Source organism: Ornithorhynchus anatinus, chromosome 21, assembly GCF_004115215.2.
Source record: "Ornithorhynchus anatinus isolate Pmale09 chromosome 21, mOrnAna1.pri.v4, whole genome shotgun sequence".
In the NCBI taxonomy this organism is placed as follows: Eukaryota; Metazoa; Chordata; class Mammalia; order Monotremata; family Ornithorhynchidae; genus Ornithorhynchus; species Ornithorhynchus anatinus.
The window spans coordinates 994,007-1,010,649 of NC_041748.1; the positions used below are offsets into that span (position 1 = coordinate 994,007).

Sequence of the window (16,643 nt, forward strand, 5' to 3'; positions counted from 1 at the left end):
ACCGGGAGCCCCACGGAGGACAACCTGATGACCTTGTATCTACCCCGCTGCTTAGAACAGTGCTCGGCACGTAGTAAGCGCTTAGCAGATACCAACGTTATTATTATCATCATGAGCGGATAGAACATGGGAGTCGGAAAAGACCGGAGTTGTCATCCTGGCTCCAACACCTGTCTGCTGTGTGACCTCGGGCAAGTCACTTCACTTCTCTGAGAGAAGCAGCGTGGCTCGGTGGAAAGAGCCCGGGCTTGGGAGTCAGGGGTCATGGGTTCGAATCCCGACTCTGCCCCTTGTCAGCTCTGGGACTGTGGGCGAGTCGCTTCACTTCTCTGTGCCTCAGTTTCCTCATCTGTAAAGCGGGGATAAAGACCGTGAACCTCACGTGGGGCAACCTCGTTCCCCTGTATCTCCCCCAGCGCTTAGAACAGTGCTCTCTGCACGTAGTAAGCGCTTAACAAATACCAACATTATTATTATTATTATTCTCTGGGCCTCAGTCCCTCATCTGGAAAATGGTGGATTAAAAAATGCGAGCCCCACGTGGGACGTGGACCGTGTCCAGCTCGATTATCTTATACCTACCCCACTGCTTAGAGGAGTGTCCGGTACATAGTAAGCGCTTCACAAATACCACGATTAATTAATATTTGGAGGATGCCACGTTCCCTGCCCACGCTCAGTCAGTGGTATTTACTGAGCGCTCACCGCGCGCGGGACACCGTCCTGAGCGCTGGGGAGGGTGCGACACAGTAGGACACATTCCCCGCCGCCGCCGAGCTGACGGTCTACAGCTCGGGTTCAGGAAGGCGCATTTTGGGGGTGCCCGGGGTGGGCCTAGGAGCCCCCTCCTGACGCTCAGAGCGTCAGAAGACGGTGGCTTCTGTCCCGAAATGTCCCCCGGCTAGAATGTCAAGGAAAGAAGATCCGTCCCCGTCCGGAGACTGGATGTTCTCGGCTCTTCCCTGAGGCTCCTCGCCAGCTGTTGCTAATTACATCTCGCGCCCTCCCTTGGCTCCCTTCTCCTTCTCGCCATCCTGCCCTCCCCCCAATTCGACCCCCGCCCCCCCGCCCCCCCCAGCCCACCTCCTCTCCCTCTCCACCTGCTTGGCGAGGAAGCTTCAGCTGTCTGGGCCCGGGGCCCGGGCCCGCCGCTTCTTGGCTTTGTCGGACGACCCTCCGCGATGTGTTGTTTCTCCAAGGTTTCCTCCGGTCTCTTCTGTCAAGGCAGGAGGGAAAGGGGCTCAAATGGACCTCCCTCCTCCGCCCCCCGAGGTCCGGCCTGCTGCTCCTCCCTCTCTCCCCCGGGGGCCAGAGACCGCCCCTCGGGGCCTTCTTGCCGGCTCCAGTCTCCCGCTCCCCCAGATGCGAGGGCGGGGACCCTCCTCACCGCTGGCTGGAGGAGGGGATCCCCGAGCTTTCTCTGCGGATGGACGGCGAGGCCCCTCTGGTCCTCGCCCCCCAACTGGGGGATGGGAGGGCAGCGCCGGGGCTGGAGAGGGGGACCCGTGAGTCGCCTAGAACCGCCAACCTGAAGCAGTTCCTCTAGGGATGTTTCTCATCTTTTCTCTCGCCTGGCAGAGGTGCCCGGCCTCTGCCCCGGGGAGACCCCCCCGGGACCGATCAAGTGAGGGGGACAACTTCCTCTTCTCTCTCTCACCACGCATGACTTCAGGAACCCCGCTCCCACCTCGGGGGGCGGGGGCGGGCCCAGGGTGAGAAGACCCGGTGGCCTCCGTCGGGGTGGAAGTCGGCACGCGCCTTCCCCGGCCGCTCTGGACCCGAAGGAAGGCGCTCGGTACTTACTGGGAGCCAGGAGGGGGTGTCTATCGACCCACCTGCAGGTCCGGAGTCCACCGACCCCTTAGCAGGAGTGTCGGGGTTAGGGTTCCCTCCCGCTCCCTCCTTGGGAAGAACCTGTTTTCGCCCGGGGCCGAGGCCGCTCTCGTCTTACAAGCGGAGCGGCAGAAACGCAGCTGCCGGCCGAGGCCGCGGATTCCGCCGGTGTCCCGAGGGGGTGTTTTCAGGACAACCGACCCTGCCAGGGTGACCCCTCCTGATCCCTGGGAGGTGGGAGCGACCGGGTCCGGCTGGGGGGGGGGGGGGGGCTGCGGGCAGAAGCCGCCGCTCCCGACGGGACTGTTCCCAGATGCCCGTCGCCGCCTCCGCTCCGCCGCCTCGACAGCCCTTGTGCCCCCGGGGAAGCGAGGTGGTAATTCGGGCACAAGGGCTGTCGATCCCTCGGGCATTTCCAACAGTCCCCGGGGCGGGCGCTCAGTCGATCGTACTTACTGAGCACTTACCGTGTGCAGACCACTGTACTGAGCGCTTGGGCGAGGCCGAAAGAAGAGGAAACACTGGGCCGCACTAACTGCGTTCTTCAGCGGCGAGGCCGGAACTTTCCGGACCGGATCTCAGAGCGCCGGAGGTCGATTTTACCTGCTGGTGACTTCCTCTCTCTGTAACGTGTTACCCCCGGCTTCATCTGGGGTGACGCCTAGGGAAAGGGCGGGGGAGGGAAGGCCTCCAAGAGAGGGGTGCCCGGCGCCCCGAGGACTCCTGCCTCTCCCCTCTCCGCTGCCTGAATCATTTTCCGGAAAAATCCTTCAGCCTCCGTCTCTCTTCTCCTTCTAAACGTCCCACGGTTGCCCATCCACCTCCGCGACCAACAGAAATTCCCGGTTTTAAAGGCCTCGATCCCCTCGCCCCCTCCTACGCTGCTCTCCTACTACAACCCAGCCCGCAAACTTCGCTCCTCCAATGCCCCCATCTCCTCTACGAGGCCGCCAACCCCTCGTCCGCGTCTTCCCTCCGGCCTGGACCCTTTTTTTCTGGGTACCTGTGGAATCCCTTCCTATGTGTGAAATACCGTTCCGAGTGCTGGACGGATGACGGGTGAATCAGGCCGGATCCAGTCCCTGTCCTGCACGGGGCTCGCGGTTTAGGTTGGCGGATTGACCCCCCCATTTTGCAGTTGAGGAAACTGAGGCCCAGAGAAGCGAAGTGGATTACGACAGGCAAGTGGCAGAGCCGGGATCGGAACCCAGGTCCTCCGGCGCCCAGGCCTGGGCACGTCGCTTCCCTCTCCCTTCGTCTCCCTTCACCGTTCTCCCCGCCTTCAAAATGGCCCTAAAAATGGCAATTCCTCCAACAGGCCTTCCTTCATTTCCTGTGTCCTCCCTACCCTCTCTGTCACCTGTGAACTCGGCTGTGAAACCCTTAAGCACTTTGACATTCGCCTCGAACCCACGGCATTTACGTACCTCTCCTTTCACTCGTTCACCTCTCCCCAGTCCATTTTAACGTCTGCCTCCCCCCGGGGAGGCGGGGATTTTGCCTCTCAACTCTACTGCATCGGACTGTCGGTCAGTCGGTCGTATTTATTGAGCGCTTCCCGCGTGCGGAGCACCGTACTGAGGGCTTGGGAGTATACGCTATAACGGCAGAGAAAATCCCCACCCACCACGAGCTGACGGTCCAGGGGGAATCTTCCAAGGGCTCAGTACAATGTTCCGCCCAAGGTAAGCGCTCAATAAATACCAGGGATCATTATCAGAGCTCATTATGGCTAGGGAATGTGTCCACCAACCCTCTCCCATTAAGCGCCTGATTTCCCAGCCCCGGTGCAATAACGACGATCGCGTGGTATTTATTAAGCGCTTGCTACGTGCGAAGCGCCGCGGTGGACGCAAAACCATCAGGTCGAGCGCGGTCCCGGTCCCACGTGGGTGCTCAGAATAAGGTAACCCGTTGCTGCAGAGGAAGAGGAGGAGGAGGAGGAGGGATGGTCCACACTTCGGGGCTGGCGAGCAGGGAGCGCGTCACCTCTCACTAGAGAACCCGCGAGCAGCGTGGCTCGGTGGAAAGAGCCCGACTTCGGAAGTCAGAGGTCGTGGGTTCTAATCCGCGCTCATCCACTTGTCAGCTGTGGGACTTTGGATCAGCGGCTTCGCTTCTCTGGGCCCCAGTTCCCTCATCTGTAAAATGGGGATGAAGCCCCCGAGTCCTACCTGGGACACCCCGATTATCTTGTATCTACCCCGGCGCTTAGAACAGTGCTTTGCACGTAGTAAGCGCTTAACAAATGCCATCATTAATTAATTAATTCAATAGCCCGGGCCCGGGAGTCAGAAGGACCTGGATTCTGATCCCAGCTCCGCCGCTTGTCTGCTGCGTGACTTCGGGCAGGTCACTTCAGAGGTCATGGGTTCGAATTCCCACTCTGCCCCTTGTCAGCTGTGTGACTGTGGGCAAGTCACTTCACTTCTCTGTGCCTCAGTGCCCTCATCTGTAAAATGGGGGTGAAGACTGAGCCTCACGTGGGACAACCTCATTCCCCTGTATCTACCCCAGCGCTTAGAACAGTGTTCTGCACGTAGTAAGCGCTTAACAGATACCAACATTATTATTATCTCTGGGCCCTGACTCGCTCCTTTTGCTCTTCCACCCTCCCAGCACCGCACGACTTCTGTTCATATTTCTGATTTCATTTATTTGTACCCCTGTCTGTCTCCCCCAGACCGTAAGCTCATTGTGGGCAGGGAATGTGGCTGTTTATTGCTGCATTGTACTATCTCAGGTGCTTAGTACAGTGTTCTGCACATAGTAAGCGCTCAATAAATACAACTGAGCGAAGGAATGAATGAAAGGGACTCGGTCCCCTCTCTGCAAAATGGGGATTCAATCCCTGGTCTCTCTCCAATTTAGATTGTGATGTAATTTCTATATTAATTTCTATATTAGAAATCACATTTATTCATATTAATGTCTATCTCCCCCTCTAGGCTTTGAGCTCGTTGTGGGCCGGGAACATGTCTACTCATTCTCTCGTAGCTTTAATTTCTATATTATAAATGACAGTTATTCATATGAATGTCTATCTCCCCCTCTAGACTTTAAGCTCGTTGTGGGCAGGGAAGAACATGTCTGCTCATTCTGTTGTAGCTTTAATTTCTGTATTATAAATGACATTTATTCATATTAATGCCTATCTCCCCCTCTAGACTTTTAGCTCGTTGTGGGCAGGGAACGTGTTTTCTAATTCTGCTGTACTGGACTCTCTCAAGTGCTTAGTACAGTGCTCTGCACAAAGTAAGCCCTCAGTAAATACCACTGATCGACTGATTGATACCGGACTCCCCCAAGCACACTCTACGCAGAGCAAGTGCTCAATAAATATCATTAATTGATTGATTGACACTGGACTCTCCCAAGTGCTTAGTCCAATGCTCTGCACAGAATAAGTGCTCAACGGATGAAGCAGCGTGGCTCAGGGGCAAGAGCCCGGGCTTAGGAGTCAGAGGTCATGGGTTCTAATCCCGGCTTCACCACCTGTCAGCTGGGTGACTTTGGGCAAGTCACTTCACTTCTCGGTGCCTCAGTGACCTCGTCTGTAAAATCGGGATTAAGACCGTGAGCCTCACGTGGGACAACCTGAATACTTTCATCTCCTCTGGCGCTTAGAACAGCGCTTGGCACATAGTAAGCGCTTAACCAAAACCAACATTATTATCATTGTTATTAAGAAATACCATTGATTCATCGATGGCTTAATAGATGGATTGACTCATCTACCCCAGCACTTAGTACGGGGCTTGACACAGGGTAAGTGTTTAACAAATACCACAGTTATCATTATTATCATTCATTAGTTTTAATTTCTCTGTGCCTCAATCCCCTCATCTGTAAAATGGGGATTAAGACTGTGAACCCCGTATGGGACAGGGACCGTGTCCAACCCAATTATTCTGTATCGACCCCAGTGCTTAGAGGAGTGCCTGGCACGTAGTAAGCGCTTAACAAATGCCATTATTATTATTAGTGTTAATAATTTCCCCAACGCTTAGCACCATGACTGCTTCCTATTTGACCTGGCAGTGCCCACATTGACGGGCGATCGGCGGTAGGAAGAAGAGGAGCGGGCACGTGTCCCCAAAACCCGCGCCGTCCCTCCCCTGGCTGCCAGCGTGACGGGGTGGTCAGTCAGTCAGTCAATCAGTGGTATTTATTGAGCGCTTACTGTGTGCAGCGTCCGGGACTGTACAATATAACAGATGGTCGTCCCCATCTCCAGGGTGGGAAGAGGGGGTGGGGATTGTGTGGACTCCCCACCTGCCGAACCCCTGGCCAGAAATGCTTCCGAGGATTCTGGCACCTTCCGAGACCTCCAGTCATGTGGTCGGTACCATCCGAACCATCCGCACAATAGCTGCCGGGCTTGTGGCCAGGGAATGTGTCGGTTTTATTGTTCTCCTTTCCTCTCCCAACTGCTTGGTACAGTGGTCTGCACACCGGGAGCGCCCGATAAATACCATTACTTAATTTATATTTAATGTAAATTTATACACTTAAGGTCTGCCTCCCCCTCTAGATTGTCAGCTCGTTGTGGGCAGGGAATGTGTTGGTTATATTGTTCTCCTGTCCTCTCCCAAGTGCTTAGTACAGTGGTCTGCACACCGGGAGCGCCCGATAAATACCATTACTTAATTTATATTTAATGTAAATTTATACACTTAATGTCTGCCTCCCTTTCTAGATTGTCAGCTCGTTGTGGGCAGGGAATATGTCTGTTATATTGTTTTACTGTCCTCTCCCAACTGCTTAGTACAGTGGTGTGCACACCGGGAGCGCCCGATAAATACCATTACTTAATTTATATTTAATGTAAATTTATACACTTAATGTCTGCCTCCCTCTCTAGATTGTCAGCTCGTCGTGGGCAGGGAATGTCTGCTATATTGTTTTACTGTCCTCTCCCATCTGCTTAATACACTGCTCTGCACACAGAGAGTGCTCCATAAATACCCTGAATTTATATTTAATGTAATTTATACACTCAATATCTGCCTCCCCCTCTAGACTGTCAGCTCGTTGTGGGCAGGGAATGTGTCTGCTATATTGTTCTACTGTCCTTTTCCAACTGCTTACTACAGTGCTCGGCACACAGGAACACCCTCAATAAATACCATTCATTTATATTTAATGTAATTTATACACTTGATGCCTGCCTTCCCCTGTAGACTGTCGGTTCGTTGTGGGCAGGGAATGTGTCTGCTATATTGTTCTACTGTCCTCTTCCAAACGCTTAGTACAGTGCTCTGCACAGAGGAAGCACTCAGTAAATACCCTTAATTATTTACGTTTCTCTTTTATAAGCCCAGGGGATAGTATAATGTGTCAATATAACAGACACATCCCCTGCCCACGAGGAACTTCCAGCCTGGAAGGGAAGGGAGACATGAATATAAATAAATCAGTGACAGATATGGACATAAGTGGTGTGGGCCTGGGAGGGGGGATGAAGAAAGGGAGCGAGTCGGGGCGACGCAGAAGGGAGCGGGAGAAGAGGAAAGGAGGGCGCAGGCAGGGAAGGCCTCTGGGAGGAGGTGGGCTTTAATAAGGCTTTTAAATGAGGGAGAGCTTCATCAAGGAGTCCCCTGGGCTTAGGTAGGGAAGGCCACTTGGAGGAGATGTGCCTTCTTGGAGGCTTTGCAAAACGGGGAGAGCTTTACCCCGGGAGTCTCCCGGGCCCCGTCAAACAGGTGGCTATTTTTATGAGCTGCGTTAAACGAAATCTAGCCGGCCCAGGGACTCTCCCCAGGCGACCCTGCCCTGATGCGATGAGAAGAGATTCCTAATTAGAGATGTGGCAGAGGCAGATTCCTGCCCAGTTCGCTCTTCTGCAGGGGTGGGAGTAAGAGGAGGAGGAGGAGAAGGAGGGAGATGAGGAGGAGGGAGAGGAGGAGGAGGAGGAGAAGGAGAAGGACAAGGAGGAGGACAAGGAGGAAGAAGAGGAGGAGTAGGGGGAGGAGGGAAAGGAGGAAGAGGAGAAGGAGAAGGACAAGGTGGAAGAGGAGGAGGAGAAGGAGGAGAAGGACAAGGAGGAGAAGGACGAGGAGGAAGAGGAGGAGGAGAAGGACAAGGAGGAAAAGGAGGAGGAGGAGAAGGAGGAGGAGGGAGATGAGGAGGAGGAGGAGGGAGAGGAGGAGGAGAAGGACAAGGAGGAAGAGGAGGAGTAGGAGGAGGAGGGAAAGGAGGAAGAGGAGGAGGAGAAGGAGGAGAAGGACAAGGAGAAGACAAGGAGGAAGAGGAGAAGGAGGAGAAAGACAAGGAGGAGGAGGAGGAGGAGAAGGACAAGAAGGAGGAGGAGAAAGAAGAGGAGAAGTAAGAAGAGGAGGAAGAGGCGGAGGAGGAGATGGAGGAGGAGAAGGAAGAAGAGGAGGAGGAAGAGGAGGACGAAGAGGAGGAGGACAAGGATGAGGAGGAGCAGGAAGGGAGACTGGCAGGGAGCAATTTGGTCCTTGGGCCACTTAGCAACTGGGGTTTGAGTTCCCCAGGGTTTCAACCGACACCTCCCAGAGTCAGGTGAAGCGGCGTGGCCTAGTGGCTAGAGCCCAGGCCTGGGAGTCAGAAGAACCTGGGTTCCAATCCCGGCTCCTCCACTTGTCTGCTGCGTGGCTCCGTCACCTCACTCCTCTGGGCCTCAGTTCCCTCATCTGTAAAATGGAGATGAACGCTGTGAGCCCCACGAGGGACGTGGACCGTATCCAACCTCATTAGCCTGTATCTACCCCAGTGCTTAGAACAGTGCGTAGCACATAGTAAGCGCTTCAGAAATACTGTAATTATTATTAGAGTGTCCATCTATTGACCCCTCTGGGGTTTACCCTTTGATAACACCTGCCATGCAGCGATTTAGTCAGGGGCCCCCGGGACATCACAAAGCAGGCAAAGTAACCGCCTGAGCCGAGGACACCGTCCTGGGGTGAGATACTAATAACGATCGCGGTACTAATTAAGCGCTTACCATGTTCCAGCCACCTTTCTGCCCACTGAGGTAGAACCAAGCTAATCAGATTGGACTAGTCCCCGTCCCGCGTGGGGCTCACCGTCTTCATCCCCATTTTACAGATGAGGGAACCGAGGCCCAAAGAAGTGACGTGACTTGCCCAAGGTCACCCAACGGACGAGTGGCGGAGCCGGGACCGGGACCCGGGACCTCCCGGCTCCCAGGCCCCGGCTCCGGCGGCTGGGCCGCAGCGGCCCGTCTGGCCGGTGGCCCCGGGGCCGTGACTTTGCTTGTCATCAAGCGGCCTCTGCTCGCAGTTGGCTCAGGCCATATGGCGCATTCACTCACTCTCCTAGGAGTCACTAGATCCCTTCCCAAGTATGAAGGTGTCAGCGAAAGTCTACCTTCTCCTCTGGAAACGCAACCCAAGACATCAGCCTGCTGATGCTCATAAAAATAACAGCCCGATTTTATGGGGCCCGGGGGACCCTCGCTATGAAACCCCAGAGTCACCCGGCCCGGGGGACGCACAACCGAGGACGGGGCCTGGTGGACCGGGGGGCCTACGGAGACCAGGGTGGCTGGGGCGACGGAGGCGGGTGGACCCAAAATCTTACACTACGACTAGACTAGGCTACGCGAGACCGTAAGCCCGTTGTGGACGGGGACTGTGTCTATCGGCTCTGTTGTAGCGCTGTATTGGACTCTCCCAAGTGCTCAGTACAGAGCTCCGCGCACGGTAAACACTCAACAAATGCCACCGACGGATTAATTAAGACTCTTCAAGGCGTTCTGCCACGGGGCGGGGGGGTGGGACCTGGGTGAAGGTTACAGACCCAGGAGGGGTGCTGTACCCCAAATTTCAGCCTCCACCCTCAAAGCAAAGGGGCTCCCATCGGAGCAAGTCTCCAACCCACAAAAGGCAACGTTTTTTCCCCGCAGGGGATGTTCTCGGGGTCAAGAGTATCAGAAAGCACGAGAGTTTGGATGAGATCACGAGTGAGCAGTTGATATGAGATGAGGAGAAGGAAGTTTTAGGTGGTGTCTGGGGGTCCGTGAGGGGCTCTGGAAGAAGAGTCAGGGATGGAGAGGGGAGAGTCGGGGTGTTGGATGGTTTGTAGGGGGTCCCTGGGGTGCGTCAGGGGTCTGTGCTGGGTCACTGGGGAGACTCAGAGGCGGAGAGGGGGTAGTCGGGGTGTCGGACGGTCCGTTCCAGGTCACCGAAGGGAGAGTCGGGGGTGGAGAGGGGAAAATCGGAGGTGTCGGATGATCTCCATGCGGGTCGCCGGGGAGAGGCAGGGATGAAGATGGAGAGTTGTGGGTGTTGGATGTCAATGTGGGTCCCGGGAGGAAGAGTCAGGGATGGAGAGAGGGGAAAGTCGGGGGGGGGGGAGAGGGGAGAGCGGGGGTGTTAGTACAGAGCTCTGTACAAAGTAAGCACTCAATAAATACCACTGATCGATTCCCTATGGAACGTAAGCTTGGATTTTTTTTTTTGTATTTGTTTAGCACTTCCTATGTGCCAAGCACTGTTCTAAGCGCTGGAGGGGGACACACAAGGTCATCAGGTTGTCCCACGAGGGGTTCACAGTCTTCACCCCCATTTTCAGATGAAGGAACTGAGGTGCACAGAAGTGAAGTGACTTGCCCAAAGTCACACAGCTGACAAGCGGCGGAGCGGGGATTAGAACCCCCAACCTCTGACTCCTAAGCCCGGGCTCTTGCCACTGAGCCGCGCTGCTGCTGCTTGTTGCGGGCAAGGAGTGCGTCTACCAACGCTCTTATATCGGAATCTCCCAAGTGCTTAGTACAGTGCTTGGCACAAACTAAGCTCTCAATAAATGTCAGTGATTGATTCCCTCTAGACGATAAACTCGTTGTGGGCAAGGAATGTGTCTAGGCCCACTCTGGTACACTGTACCTACCAAGTGGTTAGTACAGTGCTCAGCACGCAGTGAACGCTCAATAAATATGACCGATTAATCGACTGGCAGCCACTCCTCTCTTTTAGAGGCCAATAAGTTGTATTCTCCCCACAGCTCACTCACCCCTCACCCCCTTCAGAGAACAAAAACTTGTCCAACGTTCTCCCTAAACCCGCCCCGTTATATTTTCCCAGGTGACTTACAATTGTCGAGACTTTCAGGGAGAATCCGTGTCCACAAAGATGGATTTTGTTTTTCCATTTGCGGGAACTTCCCTGCCGCCCGATGTCATCGCCGGCCCCTCGTCTGGACGGGAACTGACAGATGCCGTTTTCTGGGTGGTCCAGACACTCGTAATTCTCCCCAAATCCTGGCTCAGACCAAGCACGGTGGGTTTTCGGGATCCGGGATCGGCTGGGACTGGCCCTGGAAGATTAGGATTCAGGGCAGGGTGAGGATAGGAATAACAACAACAACAATGAGAAGGAGAAGCACCGCGGCCTAGCGGAAAGAGCTTGGGTCCGGGAATCAGAGGACCTGGGTGCTAATTCCGGGGCTGCCAACCGCTCGCTGTGTGATCTTGGGCCAGTCGCTTCAGTTCTCTGTGCCTCGGTTTCGTCAAACGTAAAATGAGGATTCGATACCTGTTCTCCCTCCTACTTTAATGTTGGTATTGGTTAAGCACTTAGTATGTGTAGAGCACTGTTCCAAGCGCTGGGGGACATACAGGGTCATCAGGTTGTCCCACATGAGGCTCACAGTCTCAATCCCCATTTTACAGATGAGGTCACGGAGGCCCAGAGAAGTGAAGTGTCTCGCCCACAGTCACACAGCTGACAAGGGGCAGAGCCGGGATTTGAACCCATGACCTCTGACTCCCAAGCCCGGGCTCTTACCACTGAGCCACGCTGCTTCTCTACCGTGAGCCCCACGAAGGGCCAGGACTGTGTGTGACCTGATTAGCTTGTACCTACCCCAGTGCTTAGAACAGTGTTCGACACATAGTAAGCCCTTAATATTGACGCCTGTTTGCTCGTTTTGATGTCTGTCTCTCCCCACCCCCTAGACTGTGAGCCCTCTGTGGGGATCAGGGATCGTCTCTCTCTATTGCCGACTTATTCATTCCAAGCGCTTAGTACAGTGCTCTGCACATAGTGAGGGCTCAATAAATACTATGGAGTGAATGAATATTGCCAAATTGTACTTTCCAAGCGCTCGGTACAGAGCTCTGCCCTCAGTAAGCGCTCACTAAGTACGATTGCATGAATGAATGAATATAAACACCAAACGGACACATTCCCTGCCCACAGGCAGCTTACACCACGAGGCCCACCTAGGTCGGGGACTGTTTTCGACCCTTGAATCTACCCCGGCACTTAGGACGGTGCCTGGCACGTAGTAAACGTTGGAAAAAAATACCATAAAGATACAGATAACCGCGCTCCGCCCACCCCCTCGGAAAACCCAACACAGAGGCGACGTGCGGAAGAGAGGGTGGATGGGAAGGGAGGGCTTAGTCGGAGAAGGCCGCTGGGCAGAGATGGGGTTGGGATAAAACTCTTCCTGACACGGGCCCATGTGCCTCAGTGGTGGTTCTTGCCCCGTGGACGGGTCAGTTGATATTTTTAGCCGTCCTCCGCGTTCCGAGATGACACTGCTGACGGGGATATTCCATCTCTGTGCGGGCAAGGGCTGTTGAAATCTTGTCCCTTCTACCGTGTACCCTTGAAAATCCAGCAGGGTCCCTATCACCTCCCTAAATAGGGCCGTTGGGATATATCCAGGGGCTGTGCCTCCCGGTGCCGTCGTCTCCTCGGGGCGAGAGGGCAGCTTCGACGCCCACCTCGTACCCTGGGTCGCGAGATCCCGACGGCCTTCTCTCCGGCCCCTCTCCGCCGTCCTCAGCACTTTCGTCCGGATCGGTTTTCGGACTCCGCTATTTAAGGGCTTACTCCTCCGCCCACCCACCTCTCCGCCTTCTTGCTCCTCCAGCCTGGAAATCGTTTGGTGACTTCCCTCTTTAGCTCCTTGAAGGCCGGGATCTTGTCTTTTACCTCTTGTGGACTCTCCCGAGGGCTTCGCAAAGTGCTCTGCACACAGAAAGGCGCTCGATCAGTACCGGCGATTGACAGATCGTTAGCTCCACGAGGGCAGTGATCTGGCCGTGGGTTCTAATCCCGGCTCCTCCACGTCTGCTGTGCGATCTCGGGCAAGTCACGTCACTTCTCTGGGCCTCGGTTTCCTCATCTGTAAAATGGGGATCGGGACCGTGAGCCCCAAGTGGGACGGGGGCTGTTTCCGACCCGATTCGCTGTATCCGCCGCAGTGCTGAAAACAGTGCCTGGCACATAGTGAGCATCTAACAAATACGGTAAAAGTTAAATTAAATTAAATCATCTTTTACCTCTATTGGACTCTCCCAAGGGCTCAGCACAGCGGCCTGCACGTGGGAGGCGCTCAAAAATACGACTAGGTGATCAATATCAGAATGGCAGCATGGGCTAGAGGAAAGAGCCCGGGTTCGGGAGTCAGAAGACCTGGGTTCTTATCTCGGTCTGCTGTGTCATCTTGGACAAGTCACCGCACTTCTCTGTGCCTCCGTTTTCTCAACTTTAAAACGAGGATGAAGACTGTGAGCCCCACGTGGGACACGGTCGTGTGTCCAACCTGATTAGCTGGTGTCTACCCCAGTGCGCAGTAAAATGTACTAGACCTTACGCTCGTCTCTAGACTGTAAACTCGCCGTGGGCGGGGATGGTGTCAGTTTATTACAGCGTACTCTCCCAAGCGCTTAATAGAGTGCGCTGCACCCAGTAAGTGCTCAATAAATACGACTGAGCGAATGTCTGAATGGATGAATGCCTGGCACCTAGGAAGCGCTTAACAAATCCTATTAAAAAAACAAAAACCCCCAAATCGATAGATGGATAGACTGTAGATGGATAGACTGTAGGATCCTTGAGGGCAGGAGTCTCGTCTTTGTCTTATTTTTTCTCAACCAGTTGTGCTCTTCTCCCTTCCTACCTCTGCTCCACATCACCCACCCGCCTTGAGCCCGCCATCTCTGCCCACGCGGCTCTGCCGATCGGCTCGGCTCACTCTTCCTCTCCCGCTCCACGTCTCCCGGCCGGAATACAGGACGGCGAAACCTGGGGACTCGCAGGCCCGGCCGGATCGCCTCTCGGTGGGCCGGAGGGGTGGGAGCCGGCAGAGGGGTCAGTGTCGGGGATGTGCCTTGGCAGCAGTGGGCCCGGAGGCGGCCCCCTGCCCAGCTCGGTGCCAACTGCCTGACGGGAAAGCGTCAAGGGACTGGCAGAGCTGAGCTGGGCGCAGATTCTCATCTACGACCCGTTTCCTGCCTTGCGAACGGCTTTGCCGTTCTAGACCGTCAGCTCGTTGAGGGCAGGGAATGTGTCCGTTAGACTGCACTCCCCCAGGCACTCAGTAAAGCGGTCTGCACTTGCTAAGCGCCCGAGAGACACCACTGACCGCCTGCCTGACTGACCTGAGCCCCCCCAGGCACGGAAGAAACCCATCCAGAGGACCCCCCCGCGGGTCAAAAGCCGCCGGAGACGTTCTTTTCCCCAAATCTCCCTTGTCCTTCTACACTTTACCTTTGTTCTCGTCTTTGTGACGAGTCATAATTGCCCCTTCTCTACTTACTCCGAGTAAACCCGGCGGTTTTCAAGGATAGAATCCAGTGCCCTTTCAGAACGGATTTCCGGAATATTAGCGGTGATGGGACACTTCCTTGAAGTCATCGTCATCATCATCATCATCACGGTATTTGTTAAGCGCTCACTATGTGCCGAGCGCTGTTCTAAGCTCTGGGGGAGATACTAGGTATCAGGTCGTCCCGCGTGGGGCTCACAGTCTTCATCCCCATTTTACAGATGGAGTAACTGAGGCCCAGAGAAGCGAAGTGACTTGCCCAAAGGCACACAGCAGACAAGTGGCGGAGCCGGGATTAGAACCCACGACCTCGGACTCCCAAGCCCGGGCTCTGTCCACTGAGCCGCGCTGCTTCTCTACTCTTCTCAACTCCGGTACTATTTTGTGGAGCAAAGGGCTCTTTAAAAAATAGGATTTGGGAAGTGTTTTCTATCTGCCAGGCATCATACTAAGCTCTGAGGCAGATACAACTCGATCAGGTTAGTCCAAATCCCACGTGGGGCTCTCGGGCTTAACCCCTATTTTACAGATGAGGGAACTGAGGCACAGAGAAGTAAAGTGACTCCCCCAAGGTCACACAGCCAAGTGGGGGAGCCGGCATTAGAACCCATGACCTTCTGACTCCCAGGCCCGGGCTCCGTCCACCAGGCCCGGCCGCAGACTGGCTAGTTCAGGGTCTCCTGTCCGAAGTGTCAAACTTCCCGAGTGGAGCTGGTGAGCCGGGGGGGAGCTTACCCTGTCCTCTTCCAGGCGCTTAGTACAGCGCTCCGCACACGGTAAGGGCTCGATAAATACGACTGGCTGACCGACTGGACAGGGAGAAGGGAGGCGAGCAGAGGCCCTGAAGGCCCGGCCACAGTTAGCGTCGACCTCCTGGGCGAATCGCCCCCCTCCTCCGCTCGGGATCCTCCCGCGTGGGCCGGGAGCCAGGCATCCCGGCCTCTGAGCCCGGGTTTTAAATTGCCGGAGAAAAGGCCTCAAGAACTAAAAACGGGTTAGGGGTGGAAAGGAGTCATGTAAGGAGGAAAACAAGTTTTAAAATACCGAGTGACGCGGCCCCATTCGCGGGAGGGATTTAACGGGGCCTCATCCCGACCCTCCGATCCTTCCCGGGGAAGGCTCCTTCTGTGGGCTGAAGGTCATCGCGTGACGAGGTCGGGAACAGCTCCAGAAGACGGGGCTTGTCTTTCATCACAAGGGTAACTGTCTCCTCACAGGGCTTTTGCGCCCGGCACCTCGGACACCGGAACCGGGCCGGGGGAAAGAAGGGCATTTCTCCCGCCGCCTCCCGACTTCGCTCTTGGGGGTGACTCCCCGATTCGCTCATGGTGAGGTGGCGGGCCTCCCCGTGGGGACGTTTCATCCAGAAAGAGTTAGGGATCAGCGGGGACTTGGGGAACCTACGGTTCCGCGTCTCTGTCACCGGCGCAAACCTCCCGTTTCCCAGGATCCCGGCACCCCCTTCGCCCACGGGGAAACCTGGGTGGGGAGGGGGGGCTGGAGGCCGTTCGTTGGGGCTCAGATTGGGAGGACGCCTGCAGACCCGTCCCCTAAAAAGCCTCCTGACACAAAGTTCGCACCCCAGGAGTTGGTTAGAAGGAAGAGAGCCTGCCGCTTCAACAGGAGAATGAAAAGCGGCTTCATCAGGAGAATCGAGGCCCTGCCGGCCCGTGGCCACATAGGCCGGTGACGGAAACCGGAGCAGGCTGCGAGAGCCGACTGGTCAAAGTGGGGGCCTGGGGCAGGCCCCCGGCTGGGGGGGGGCTAGGGAGGGTCCCGCCCCAGAACACCGGTGTGACGAGGCCAGGGTGGACGCGGGAGTCGTTGCGGTTTAGGTCGAGACCGTAAGCTCCTCTCTAGACTGTAAGCTCACTGTGGGCAGGGGACCTGTCCCGGTCATTTTGGACTCTCTCAGGGGCTTAGGACAACGCTCTGCACACAGTAAACGCTCAGTCGATACCACGGATCGATTGATTGATTTAGGGCCGGGTTCCTGCGGGGAAAGGCCTCGGAAAGTCGTCCGAGCCGGCTTCCGGGGGGACCGAGGCCTCTCTCGGTTCGGATGCCCCGGGGTGGCCGGAGGCTGGGTGGGCCTGCGGAAAACGAAAATCTAGTGTGGCTCTTTGGGTCGTCCTTTCCTCCCTCCACTCAACTGGATTTTCTCCCCAGTCTGCAATAAGGAGGCTTAAAGTCGGGCCCCCCACCACAACCTCTCTCTTCCCTCTCTCCACCTCGGTTTTGATTTCCGCAGCCCTTCCCGA

General features: G+C 55.6%; 1 long non-coding RNA gene across 1 annotated transcript; it reads right to left on the bottom strand.

The window, feature by feature from the left end:
• Positions 1-1,109: 1,109 nt before the first annotated feature.
• LOC114806054 lies at positions 1,110-12,924 on the bottom strand. Its single transcript, XR_003754170.1, has 4 exons — positions 12,679-12,924; positions 10,914-11,136; positions 2,301-2,494; positions 1,110-1,216 (listed from the first exon to the last, which is right to left on the bottom strand). It is a non-coding gene; the product is annotated as an uncharacterized LOC114806054 (long non-coding RNA).
• Positions 12,925-16,643: the final 3,719 nt, after the last annotated feature.